This window comes from Chiloscyllium punctatum, chromosome 16 (assembly GCF_047496795.1).
Source record: "Chiloscyllium punctatum isolate Juve2018m chromosome 16, sChiPun1.3, whole genome shotgun sequence".
Classification (NCBI taxonomy): Eukaryota; Metazoa; Chordata; class Chondrichthyes; order Orectolobiformes; family Hemiscylliidae; genus Chiloscyllium; species Chiloscyllium punctatum.
Window position 1 is genome coordinate 45,043,104 of NC_092754.1, and position 13,693 is coordinate 45,056,796.

A 13,693-nucleotide genomic window follows, 5' to 3' on the forward strand; every position below is an offset into this window, starting at 1 on the left:
TGGAATGATACAATGAAGATTAGCATGGTGCCGGCATGCAAATTCGTAAAGAATTCCGTATTTTTGGGTCCACACAGTGGTGGTGTCCCTACCCCTCGACCTGCAAGCCTGGGTTCAAGTTCCACCTGTTCCAGAGGTGCATAATAGCATCTCTGAGCAGGTTGATTAAGGGGACATAACTTGAAGGTGAAGGGCAGGAGGTTTAGAGTGGATTTGAGGAATGGCCATTTCACTCAGGGTATAATGGGAATCTGAGATGACTGTGTGGGAGGGTAGTTGAGGAGGGAAACTTTACAACCTTTTTGAAAAGTGATAACATTCAAGGTTATAGGCTCAGTGAGACTCAATGGCCAAAGGGTCTCTTCAATGCTGTATGATTTTATGATGCAATGATTTCACTATATCAAGGTGCTAACCAGAAATTAAAAGACGGGGAGCAAAATGTTTATTAACTTTTACTTTAAACTAAGGATGTCTGAAACTTCTTGCTTGGTATTCCAGCACCAACCTGGGGCTTCAGTACATTTCTTTCAGCAAACTACCAGTGTAGAAAGTACTGAAAGCAAAATCCTGTGGATGATGGAAATCTGAAGCAAACACAAAAACACAGGAGAAATCTGCAGGTCTGACAGCATCTGTGGAGAAAGAAACAGAGTTAATGTTTCACATCTGGCATGATTCTTCTTCAGAATTGTGTACTGAGTAATTCCAGCTACTGGAGCTCAAGCCCAGGATTTCTGTGCTTGAGGGGGCAGTTGAGGTCACAATCATATGATCCAGGATGTGTTCATCCCACAGGCAGTGAGAGATCTGGGAAGCAGATGTGTACAAATGTAGAAGAGTGGGTGGCACGGTGACACAGTGGTTAGCACTGCTGCCTCACAGCGCCAGAGACCCGGGTTCAATTCCCGCGTCAGGCGACTGACTGTGTGGAGTTTGCACCTTCTCCCCGTGTCTGCGTGGGTTTCCTCCGGGTGCTCCGGTTTCCTCCCACAGTCCAAAGATGTGCAGGTCAGGTGAATTGGCCATGCTAAATTGCCCGTAGTGTTAGGTAAGGGGTAGATATAGATGTAGGGGTAGGGGTATGGGTGGGTTACGCTTCGGCGGGGCGGTGTGGACTTGTTGGGCCGAAGGGCCTGTTTCCACACTGTAAGTAATCTAATCTAATCTAATCTAATCTAATCTAAAGTAGGAAGAGGCAGTATGTACAAAGGTCTTAAGAGTGTATGCCACTCTCAAGTAGGGACTTGGCATTGGCGATTACTGGGTATGCAGTCCAGGCCATGCCAAAAATGTGGTTCACAGATCTGCATAGGAAGAAACAGCACATGTACTTTTTGTAGGAGACAGCATTGTCAGAGAGAGACATGCAGGGATATCTCTGAATCCCATTGCTGTGCTTGTCTCCTTGATGCCAGAGTGAGGCATATGATACAGTGAAGCATTTAACAGAGAGAGTGCAGAATGTTCTGCAGGTGAAGGCAATGAGAAAGACACTGTGAAATACATCAGTACAAGCAGCACAGAGGGGTCGATCATTGAGCTCCTATAACATTTTAGGGCTAAGGAAGAAGCTAAAAACTAAGATGCGAAAGGGAGCAACATTTGGATTACTCTCCGTGCCACGTACTACTGAGAAGAGAAATCGGAAGACAGGGTGAATTCATGAAAGGTACAGGTCTGGGGATTTTAGATCCTTGGATATTGGAACTAGTTCTGGGACAGGAGGCATTGGTTCAAGAAGACTTGGCCAAATCTCAACAGGGCAGGGATCTATGGCTTCATAGATAAGTTCACGAAGGTTTTAGTGAAAGGTTTAAAATTAATGAGGGGGCTTGGGCAACTGGATATAGAAGTAGAAAAGAGGAATAAGATGCATAAATGAGATCATTATACTCAACAAATATATTTCATTGAAAAAGAAAGACTGTATGGGAATGATGCACCATCCATGGCTAACTGAAGAAGTTAACAATGGTGCCAAATTGAAGTGAAATGCTTAAAATGCTGCAAACGTTAGTAGTTAGCTAAAACATTGGGAAAAGTTTATATATCAGCAAAGGTTGACAAAATACAGAGTAAGAAATTAGAATATCAGTGTAAATTAACAAGAAAACTCAAAATAGGCAATAAAAGCTTCTATAAAATACGCAGAAAAGAATAGCTAAACTGAGTGTTGAAAAAATTAAATCTAAAAGGAAATGGCAAAGGGTTTGAATAAATATTTTGAATATAAATTGAGGGAGGGCAAATTACATAATTACTAGACAGGAACAAGGCAGTGGGACGAGCTGTTATCAGGCAAGTCTGCATTTGACATTTGGGAATTGTTTGAAGACTTGCTAGGGAAAGTTCAAGACAGGCATATTCCAGTAAGGAAGAAGGACAAGGGTGGCAAGGTAAGAGTCTTTTGGGTAGTGACAGAGGTTATGAATTTAGTTGAAAGGAAAAAAGAAGCATATGGAAGGATTAGGAAACTAAAATCAGGTTTGTGAGGAACATAAGGAAAGTAGGAAAGTACTCAAGCAGGGAATTAAGAGAAGAAGAAAGGGCTGTGAAATTACTTTGGCAGTAGAGATAAAGAGAATTCCATAGCATTCTATAGATAGATTAAAAACACAAGGATAACCAGGGAAAAATTAGGACCACTCAAGGATTAAAGAGGGAACTTGTGCTTAGGGACAGAAGATGTGGGTGAGACCCTAAATGAATATGTTGCATCACTATTCATCCAGGAAAAGAATATGGAAGGTAGTGAGATTTATGTGGAGCATTCTAATATGATTAGATTAGATTACATTACATTACAGCGTGGAAACAGGCCCTTCGGCCCAAGTCCACACCGACCCGCCGAAGCGCAACCCACCCATGCCCCTACATTTACCCCTTCACCTAACACTATGGGCAATTTAGCATGGCCAATTCACCTGACCTGCACATCTTTGGACTGTGGGAGGAAACCGGAGCACCCGGAGGAAACCCACGCAGACACGGGGAGAAGGTGCAAACTCCACACAGTCAGTCGCCTGAGGTGGGAATTGAACCCAGGTCCCTGGCGCTGTGAGGCAGCAGTGCTAACCACTGTGCCACGCTCAGGCATTTGAGATCAAGAAAGAACTGGTGTTGGATCTCTTGAAGAGTATTAAGGTGGGTAAGACCCCAGGGTCTTATGGTATCATTGTATCTACATTAGCCACTGGAAACGTCCCAGAGGACTGGCGAGGAGCTAGTGTTGTTCCTCTGATCAAGAAGAGAAATGGGGATAATCAAGGGAATTATAGACTGGTGAATCTCACATCAGTGGTAGGGAAGCTATTGGAAACAATTCTAAGGGATCGGATTTATGTACATTTGGATAAGCATACCCTGATTCGGGGTAGTCAGTATGGCTTTGTGCAGGTCAGGCCATGTCTTACTAACTTGATTGAATTTTTAAAGGAGTTGACAAATGAGATCAATGAGGGTAGAGCAGCGTATATTGTTTACATGGATTTCAATAAGGCCTCCAACAAGGTCCCTTATGGTAGGTTCATCCAGAAGATTACGAAGCCAAGGGATCCATGGTGACATCGCTGTGACTTCAAGGGCATTCATAATCAACCTGCCTATAAAAGACATGGTAATGGTGGAAGGGTGTTTTTCAAGCTGCAAGTTGTGACGAGTGGTGTTCTGCACAGATCCATACTGAGGCCACTGCTGTTTGTGATATACATAAGTGACTTTGATGAAAATGTAGATGGATGTATTAATAATTTTGCAGATAATACAAAGGTCGGTAAAGTTGTGAATAGAAGGTTGTCAAAGGATATAGATCAGTTGCCGATATGGGCGGAGAAATGGCAGATGGAATTTAATCCAGGTAAATGTGAGATGCTGCAGTTTGGGAGATCAAATGTTAAGGAAAGTACACAGTTAATGGCTGGACCCTGGACAACACTGAGGTGCAGAGGGATCTGGGCATTCAAGTCTATAGCTTCCTGAGAGTGGCAATGCAAGTAGATAAGATGGCAAAGAAGGCATATAGGATACTAGCTTTTATTGGTAGGGAAAGTGAGTACAAGAGTCAGGATGTCAAGTTGCAGATTTATAAGGCTTTGATTAGGCCACAGTTAGAGTATTGCATTCAATTCTGATCACCACATTGCAGGAAGGATGTGGAAGCTTTGGAGAGGATGCAGAAGAGGTTTGTTAGATTAGATTCCCTACAGTGTAGAAACAGGCCCTTCGGCCCAACCAGACCACACTGCCCCGCCAAAGAGTAACCCAGCCAGATCCATTTCCCTCTGACTAATGCACCTCACAATATGGGCAATTTAGCATGGCCAATTCACCTAACCTGCAGATCTTTGGACTGGGAGGAAACCAGAGCACTCGGAAGAAACCCATGCAGACACAGAAAGAATGTGCAAACTCCACACAGACTCCAAACTCCAAGGCTGGAATCGAACCTGGGACCCAGGTGCTGTGAGGCAGCAGTGCTAACCACTGAGCCACCATACCATTACGAGGATACTGCCTGGCTTAGGGGGTATGAGCTATAAGGTGAGGCTAGAAAAACTCAGATGGTTTTCTCTGAAGTGCTGGAAGCTGAGGGGAGACTTGATAGAAGTGTAGATAATTATCAGATAGGTTGACAGTCAGAATCTTTTTCCTCAAGTTGAAATTTCTAATACTAGGGGGTATGCATTTAAGTTGAGAGCGGAAAAGTTCAAAGGAGATATTTTGGGCACGTTTTTCACACAGAAGGTGGTGGGACTCTGGAACACACTGACAATGGTGATGGTTGAGGCAGATATAATAAGAGCATTTTAGGGACCTTTAGATAAGCATATGAATATGCATGAAATGGAGGGATATGGAGCAAGGGCAGGCAGAAACGATTCATTTAATTTGGCATCAGGTTCGGCACAACATTGTGGGCTGAGGGGCCCGTTCCTGTGTGCACTGTCCTATGTTCTACACCAATAGACTTAGACAGGGCTGAATTTGATAAGTGCATCCAAGAAGGTTTCTTGAAACAGTATGCGCACAGTCCAACTGGAGGAAGGGCCATACTGGACTTTGTCTTGGCGAATGACACTGGCTGGGTGACTGACTTTCAGTGAGAGAGCATTTTGAAAACAATGATCGCAATTCCCGAAGTTTAAAGACAGCTATGGATAAGGAGAAGTCAGGATCTTGCAGAATTTGGGGAGGGCAAATTACCTCAGTATTAGGCATGAGCTAGGAAGCGTTAATTTGGAGGAGCTATTATCGGACAAGTCCACATTTGACATGTGGGACAGAAACGGAAATTCCTGGAAAAGCTCAGCCGGTTAGGCACCATCTGTGGAGAGAAATCAGAGTTCATGTTTTGAGTCGAGTGACCCTTCCGCAGAAGGTTCTCTCTTGACCTGAAACACTAACTCTGATTTCTTTCTGCCGATGCTGCCAGATTTACTGAATCTTTCCAGCAATTTCTACTTTTGTATCTGATTTACAGCATTTGCAGTTCTTTTGGTTTTTATTTGACATGTGGGAGTTGTTTAAAGACATGCTGATCAGAGTTCAGGACCGACATATCCCAATAAGGAGGAAGGACAACCATGGCAAGGTAAGGGACCCTTGGATAATGAGGGTGGTTGTGAATTTAGTCAAAAGCTAAAAAGGAGTATAAGTAAGGTTTAGAAAGCTAAAATCAGACAGGACCCATGAGGAATATAAAGAAAGCAGAAAAGAACTAATGCAGGCAATTAAGAAAACGTGAAATGGCCATTCATCCATTGTCATAGCCTCTGCCCAGTCTCACCAATGTACCACCAAAAAACTTCAGGGCATCCTTGCCTGCAGTGAATGGAGACCTCACAACAATCAACAGACAGGAGTATTCCCTCCCAGTCGGAGAACATTTCAGTGGTCCAGTACATTCGACCTCGGACCTTCGGGTGACCATCCTCCAAGGCGGACTTTGGAACAAGCAACAATTCAAAGTGGCCGAGCAGAGGCTCGTAGCCAAGTGTGGTCGGGATGGGACCATTCGCCGCAGCCGATTTCCCACTGCCGATTAGCCACTACCCTTTCACCGCCGAGGACGCTTCGCCACCGCCCATTGGCCGCTGAGGACAATTCGCCACCGCAAGTGTTTGTAACTCATTTTTATGTATAAACCAATAAAATGATATTTATTTCACCTCTTTTTTTATCAATATGTACTATGTTGTTCTATAAATAAAGGGGACTGAGAAGTATGAAAGAACAGGCAGGAGGGAAAACAATCAGTACATATATATCTTTCCGGTGGCGAATAGTCTCCAGAGGTCAAACGACTCCAGTGGAGAAACGCTGGTGGTGAACCGGCAGTGGCTAATCGGCGGCGGCGAATGTGCCGTGGCGAATTGTCACCAACCCAAGTGCGGTACTCATGGGGATGGCCTCAACTGGGATCTTGGGTTCATATCACACTACAGGTGACCCCGCTACACACAAACACACACACACACACTCATGCAGACCCTCTCTCATGTGCAAGCTCTCTCTCATATGCTCATACGTACACTCACACACGCACCCTCTCACAGACTTACATCCTTTTACATTCGCACTCACACACAGACACATACTCTCCCATAGACACTCACATCCCCCCTCCGACCGCCCACACACACATGTGCACACATGCGCATATATGTTTGTGGAGTGAATTTGTACCTGCAGAATTACATTTTATTTTGCTCAAAAACGGCATGAATCCATGTAAGATTCTGTAAATCCCTTTTTTAGAAATGGAATCAGTCTGACCATTGGGACACAGACAGCCTCACACAGGGCACCTCACACCTTCAACCCATTACTGTATCTGGGCCAGCATGGCACCTATTATTAAAGTTCACTTGAGAATGTAACATTTTAAAAAAAGTCTGGAATTTACATATGAAAGAACGGAAACCAACATTATCATTCTAAAAGATGAGAGACTTAACAAACAATCCAGGTCTTTTTCAATATATAATTTTAGTTGCATCACACTGTAAACTTTTGCTATAAATTCTGTGTCTTATGATCCTATACTCCACAACCACCTGATGAAGGAGCAGTGCTCAGAAAGCTAATGCTTCCAAATAAACTTGTTGGACTATAAGCTGGTGTTGTGTGATTTCTAACTTTGTACACCCCAGTCCAACACCAAAACCTCCAAATCCTGACCCCACTCCACCTTCACTCTGCACAGCAAGGTGATTGTAAATTCAGTGTAGCTGTGTTTTGTAAATGGCTGCTTCTTGTATTTGTTCCTCTAATGTCATAATATCCAGCAAATGAGGATCATGTGCTTTCGCCCATCAAACTGACACTGACTCTGCCCTTACTGGACATTGTTACAGACATTTTCCAGTTGGATTTCAAATCTAGAGAACAGTAAATGACACCAGGGACTGCATTCAGTGGTCCCACCTGGGTACCAGTATTTTCCCAGAGCCTCCATTTCCCTAACACCTCACTTTATTCTGACAACCCATTTCCCTCACCCATGTGGAAACCCTCCATACTGAACTCCACCTCAAAATGTCCTCCCTGGCCTGCCCTTGGCCAACTCTAACATGGGCAGCATGGTGGCACAGTGGTTAGCACTGCTGCCTCACAGCACCAGGGACCCAGGTACAATCCCTGGCCTCCACCCAGTTTCTGACATAAGTTTGCAGATGTGGATAGTGTAGAAGGCTATCAAATGATAGAGCAGAATATAAATCAGTTGCAGATATGGATGGAGAAATGGCAGATGCATTTTAATCTGGGTACGTGCAAGATGCTGTACTTTGAGAGATCAAATATTATGCAAAAGTGTACAGTCAATGACAGGTTTCTGAACAATGTTGATGTTGAGATCTTGGGATTCAAATCTATAGCGCCTGAAAGTGACCATGCAAGTACATAGGTTGATAAAGAAGGCATATGGCATGCTTGACATTAATGGTCAGGGAATTACAAGAGTCAGGATGTCATGTTGCAGCTTTATAAGACTTTTGTTCGGTCACACTCAGAGCATTGTGTTCAGTTCTGGTCACCACATTACAGGAAGGATGTGAAGACTTTGGAGAGGGTGCAGAAGAGGTTTACCAGGATGATGCCTGGATTAGAGGGTGTGAGCTATAAGGACAGGCTAGAAAAACCCAGGCTGATTTCTCTGAAGCAGTGGAGGCTAAGGGTAGACTTGATAGATGGGATTGATCGTCAGAATCTTTTTCCCAGAGTTGGAATGTCTAATACTAGAGAGCATGCATTTACACTGAGAGGGGGAACATTCAAAGGAGGTGTGAGGGTCAAGTTTTTAATACTGAGAGTAGTAGGAGTTTAGAATGCATTGCCAGGGTGGTGGTGGAGGCAGATATGATAGGAGTATCTAAGGGGCTTTTACATAAACACATGTATATGCAATGAATGGAGTGAAATGGACCCTGGGCAACCAGAAAGGATTTGTTTAATTTGGTGTCATGTTCAACACAACATCATGGGCTGAAGGGCCTGTTCTTGTACTGTTCAATGTTCTTTGTTCTATGAGGCAAAAAAAAGGGAAATAGAGTAGGAAATGATAAGCCAATTCAACTAACATCAGTCATTGAAAAAAATGCTAAAATTCGTTGTTGAGGATGTAGTAGCCAAAAGTTTAGAATATCCTAATACTATTGGACAGAATTACTATTGTTTAATTAAAGGGAAATCATGTTTGACAAAGCTAATCAGTTATTGGAAGATAAAGCTGCAAAACTATTCTGGTCATTTAAATGTGACTAAAATGAGGTACTTAGATTTTGTTCACTTGATGACCTCTTCAAGGTTTTCTAACAGGGAAATTAATTTATAAAATACGATGTAAGCTTCAGACACAACCTATGCCTCAAGTGCTACAGAGCAGACAGCATATTGTTTGTGATCATGTGTTAGCATCTGAGTACATCGGTTAGTTGCATACTGAGCTCTTAAATGGACATCAATGCAAAGGTGATAATGCAATATTCTTTATTTTAACCAAAGATAGTACTTGTACACTATAAGTAGGAACACATAAATGCTCATAATAGTTACACAGAAAGTTAGTGACACATAAATATGGATTATAAAATTTATAAAGACAAATGTCTAAGAGTCCATACATCCTACTGGCAGTTTGACAATTCTTCTAGTCCAAGTTATAGTGTAAGTTTCTGGAAGTGTAATTCTTCCCCTTGGTTTTTCTAGATCTGTAGATGGGTCATCTATGTGTTGATTGTTGCCCTGGTGTTTTATCATTAAGTTGTGATTTGATGTGTTCTTTCATGTTCACTGTGCAAAACTACCACTTCCCTAAGCTGGCTTCTTCTTATCAGCCTTGCACCATTAGGTTTTGTGATTTCAAAGGACTGGGACTCACAGTGCACTTTGGATACCATGTTCCTATTGCAGTGTGTATGACTCTGAGCATTTAGCTCAGGGAGTTTCACATGTGCATAGTTATCGTGTGCTATCTTTACCCTCCTGTTTCTCATAAACTGTTTGCTGCATCTCAGAGGATTTAGGTAGGTGACAGAATGGAAATGTCATTCTCACTTTCCTTCCAAACGTAGCTCTGCTTGTGATGGTAACCATGTATCCAGAGATGTAGCTCTGAGCTTTAACAAGGCACTGTGAAAATCATGTTTTGTTGTCTTATTTTTCAGGATGAGTGATTTAATGGTACTAAGCATTCACTCAGTGTGCTGGGCTAATGTGATAAAAGTGCCACATTCTTGATGACCCATTGACACATGTTCTTGAAAGGTCTGCCCACACTCTACAGCCCATTATCTTAAATGACTCCTTCAGCTCCAATAAACAGTCTGAACACTCACTATGCCATGAACATACTTAAAATGTTCTTTATCTGTCTGACCGTTGGAAATTTGGAGAAATGAGATTAGGATCTAAATTCTGCTCCAAAAGACTATCTGAATCTTGTGTGGGTGTAGAGATTCTACATGTTTCTGAAGCTGGCTCTGGTATGCCTTACACATCCTCACTAATTTAATCCTTGTCCATAGACTGTATCATGTGCCAGTCATCTTGTCCATTTTATGCTCATATGTCCTTGATGTATTTATGACAATATGGCCTGGCTGAAAGCTTGGGAATAAATACTTATTTTCCTTTAAGACAACATCATTAAGATACCAACCTCACCATGATAAGGTTGAAAGCATCTACAAGTGTCTGTCACCTCCTTTCTTATGTCATGCCACTCTTCAATAACAACTTTCTGTTGTGCCATCGGTTGTGAATTGTTTGCTGTTTCCAATTGGTCATATTTATGAATTTTCAATTGGTCATATTTAGGGTATCAGTGATGAACATTTTGTCACCAGGTTTGTAGCAGATGCCAAAGTTATGTCGCCGTACTGTTGTTGCAGTGTAAATGCTTCATCCATAAGTGCTGGGTGGCATATCATTTCCAATTGCTTATGATCAGTTTTACAGTGACTTACTTTCTGAACTGAAACATCCGGTAGTGTGTGAATCTTGCAATACTGAATAGTACAGTAACTATTTCAGGTTCTATGTAGACATAATCCAATTACATTTGTGGTGGGCTTTTGGATCCAAATGCAATTGGGTTGCCATCTTTCTCGGTTTGTGCGATTAGCCCTTTTTGCAAAATATTGACTTCTAGGATTGTCTTCTTCATTGGGTCCTAGTAACCCAGGATAAAAATTTCTGCTGACAATGCTTAATTGAGGAACTGGAACATATGTTGATAGTCCTCCAGCCATTTATACAATGTGTCTTTCTGTAGGAACTGTCTCAGTGCTGATATCTTTCAGGAAAGCTTAGGTGTATGGGACCAAGAAATTGAAGAAGCCAAAACAAATCTCTAGGACTTCTTTGTACTGGGAGTTAGGCATTTGCCTTACATCTTTGACTTTGTCCAGGTTGGGACGGATTCTGCAACTTGAATATTTGGAGCCTTAAAGTTAACCTAACTTACATTCACCTGGGACTTCTTGTTATTGAGCCTAGAAATAGGGATCACAGTTTAAAAATAAAGTGGTGCATACCTTACCACATCTCAATTAAATCAAAGATGAGGAAAAAAGGTTCTCAGAGCATTGTGAGTCTTCTACCTTCTGGATGCAGAATCTTTAAATATTCTTAAGGCAGTGCTTGATAAATTCTTGATGACCAAGCAGATGAAAGATTAGCAGGGCATGTGGAAATGTGGAATTGAGGTTAAAATCAAATCAGCCGTGATTATTGAATGAACAGGCCCGAGGGTCAAGTGGTCTATTTCTGTTCTGTTCGTTGTTTATATATTTATGGAATTAACCCTTTGTGGTGAGCTGCTGCCATCAGTGAGTGAAAATTCTGATAGTCCCCTCTGTGGCATCACTCATTACCTCATATATGTATAAAATATACAGTGACTGTGGATGAACTCCCTCTTGTTTAAAGGCACCTGATTTCTCAGGTACAGTTTTAGGGCCAACCTTTTATTCCAGATCCATTCTTAACCCATTGAAGTTGGCTTGAAGTTAATTATACTTACTCTGGGTTGGTGTTCTTTTCTGTAACCAATACAGTATTCTCTGCCCCCCAAATCTTAGACCACAGTTGCTTGATCCATTTGGCCCACCTCACACTGCAAGAACCTGGTCTAGCAGTGTGTCCTTAAACATATTGTTGTGTAAAGTTTTCTTGGGCACACTCTGGGTATTCTTATCCCTCTCTGTCCTTGACATTATCACTATCCCATCTTATATCTGGGTAACTGAAGTTCCCATTATGACTATTTGCTTTTCTTGTACTTCTCCACAATTTTCTTGTCTGGTTATTCCTCTACATCCTTCCAGAATACACCAAGTAATGTAATTGCACCTTTTTGCTCCTTAGCTTGAGCTAAATTGATTCAGTCTGGAACACCCTCTCTGTCAAGCACTGCAAAGTCTTCCTAACATTTAGCACCACCCTTTTCCATCCTTTCCTTCACTGCCTGGTCATCTTGTGTTCAGAAGAAAAATCACCCAGTCTTGCTTTCCTTTAGTTCAGCTCTTTCCATTATAGTGCAAATCACAATTCCAAACGACAATTTGTCGAGGAGAATACTCAGATACAGGCTACTAGATGAGATGGGATCAAAGTTTACAAAGAGGTGTTAGCAATTCTGGAAAGTTTGAAAGTACATAAGTACCCTGAGCCAGATGGGATTTATCCTAGGATTCTCTGAGAGGCCAAGGAGGAGATTGCAGAACCTTTGGCTTTGATTTTTATGTCATCATTGTCTATAAGAATAGTGTCAGAAGATTGGAGGATAGTAAATGTTGTCTCCTTGTTTAAAAAGGGGAGTAGAGACAATTCTGGTAATTATAGACCAGTGAGTGTTACTTCAGTTGTAGGTAAAGTGTTGGAAAAGCTTATAAGAGATAAGATTTATAATCATCTACAGAGGAATAAGTTTATTAGGGATAGTCAACATGGTTTTGTGCCTCACAAACCTTATCGAGTTTTTTGAGATGGTGTCCAAACAAGTGGATGAGGGAAAAGCTGTTGATGTGCTGTATATGGATTTCAGTAAGGTGTTTAACAAGGATCTCCAAGGTAGGCTATTGTAGAAACTACAGAGTCATGGGATTGAGGGCGATGGTTGATGGGAAATGTTCATTCTGGAGTTTAGTTACTAGTGGTGTATCACAAGGATCAGTTTTGGGGCCACTGCTGTTTGTCATTTTCATAAATGAGCTAGATGAAAGCTTGGAATGATGGGTTAGTAAATTCACAGATGACACTAAGGTCAGTGGAGTTGTGGATAATGCTGAAGGATGTTGCAAGTTACAGAGTGACATAGATAAGCCGCTGAGCTGGGCAGAGAGGTGGCAAATGGAGTTTAATGCGGAAAGGTGTGAGGTCATAGAGTCATAGAGATTTACAGCATGGAAACAGACCCTTTGGTCCAACCCGTCCATGCCTATCAGATATCCCAACCCAATCTAGTCCCACCTCCCAGCACCCGGCTCATATCCCTCCAAACCCTTCCTATTCACGTGCCCATCCAAATGCCTTTTAAATGTTGCAATTGTACTAGCCTCCACTACTTCATCTGGCAGTTCATTCCACACACGTACCATCCTCTGCGCTAAAAATGTTGCCCCTTAGGTCTCTTTCCCCTCTCACCATAGACCTATGCCCTCTAGTTCTGGACTCCCCTACCCTAGGAAAAAGATGTTCTCTATTTATCCAATCCATGCCCCTCATAATTTTGTAGACCTCTATAAGGTTACCCCTCAGCCTCTGACACTCCAGGGAAAACAGCCCCAGCCTGTTCAGCCTCTCCCTGTAGCTCAAATCCTCCAACCCTGGCAAGATCCTTGCAAATCTTTTCTGAACCCTTTCAAGTTTCACAATATCTTTCCAATAGGAAGGAGTCCAGAATTGCATGCAATATTTCAACAGTGGCCTAACCAATGTCCTGTACATCCACAACATGACCTTCCAACTCCTGTACTCAATACTCTGACCAATAAAGGAAAGCATACCAAATGCCTTCTTCACTATCCTATCTACCTATGACTCCAAGGAGCTATAAACCTGCACTCTAAGGTCTCTTTGTTCAGCAACACTTCCTAGGACCTTACCATTATGTGTATAAGTTCTGCAAAGATTTACTTTCCCAAAATGCAACACCTTGTATTTATCTGAATTAAACTCCATCTGCCAC